The 1158-nt window shown below is 45.1% G+C and overlaps 1 pseudogene; it reads left to right on the plus strand.

Moving 5' to 3' along the window:
- The first annotated feature begins 288 nt into the window (after positions 1-288).
- On the plus strand, positions 289-1158 carry LOC132584803 (olfactory receptor 5A2-like; annotated as a pseudogene).

Raw genomic sequence — 1158 nt, forward strand, 5'->3', positions numbered from 1 at the left:
CAGCAAGCTGGGTACTCATTATACCAACCTCAGAAGGATGAAAGGTCAAGTCAACCTTGAGCTGGCCCAGCTTCTACCAGGATCAAAATCAGGTTGTGAGCAGAGCTTGGACAGCAGTACTGCAGCTTACCACTCTGCGCCATGGGGCTCTTCTGCCTTTGATAATATGCAGTTGTAATTATATGTAATAAATGTTACCCTTCTGATTGTGCAGATCTTCCTGACACATTGGAATCCCTCTGCAGTTGTTCTGGACTCTGCTTTGCAAATACATAAATCACTGGGGAAATGGAAAGAATGAACCAGATAATTGTGACAGAGTTCATTCTCTTGGGACTGTTGGATGACCCTAGTATCCAATCTGTCCTTTTTGCTACAGGGCTGTTGATATACATGTTCACATTAGCAGGGAATCTGGCCATTATTGCTTTGATATGGACTGCCCAGCACCTCCAGACTCCAATGTACTTCTTGCTGAGCAATCTGACATTTACTGAGATCTGCTACATCAGCTCCACCATGCCAAAGATGTTATGGGATCTGGTGTCAGGGAACAAGACTATCTCCTTTGCTGGCTGTGCATTCCAGATATTCTGCTTTCTAACCACAGTAGCTACAGAAAATGCTTTACTCTCAGTCATGGCATATGATCGCTATGCTGCCATATGCCACCCATTGCACTACACATTGCTCATGAGCCAATCTGTGCTCAGATGGCTTGTCGCAATGTCATGGGTGATTGGAGGAGTTAACGGCACTGTCGATACTGCCTTTGTTTTCTCCTTGAACTTCTGTGGTCCCAATACGATAGTGCACTTCTTTTGTGACATCCCACTTGTCTTGCAACTGTCCTGCTCTGATACTTCCCTTGCTGAACTGATGACTTTTTTGATCTCTGGAACCATTATCACAGTGGCTGTCTCTTTAATTTTCCTCTCCTATGTCCTGATTGTCTTATCTGTGCTGTGATACAGCACAGGTATCTTCACTTACCTGAGACCTTCCTCTGGCCGCGCCAAGGAAGATGGCCGTTTGATCTCTGTGCTGTATACCATCATCACCCCTCTGCTGAACCCTCTAATCTACGGCCTCAAAAACAAAGAAATGCAGGCAGCACTTCTGAATGTTCTTGGAAAGAAACAACATAGTCAGCTCTGA

The sequence above is a fragment of the Heteronotia binoei genome, chromosome 15 (assembly GCF_032191835.1).
Source record: "Heteronotia binoei isolate CCM8104 ecotype False Entrance Well chromosome 15, APGP_CSIRO_Hbin_v1, whole genome shotgun sequence".
Classification (NCBI taxonomy): domain Eukaryota; kingdom Metazoa; phylum Chordata; class Lepidosauria; order Squamata; family Gekkonidae; genus Heteronotia; species Heteronotia binoei.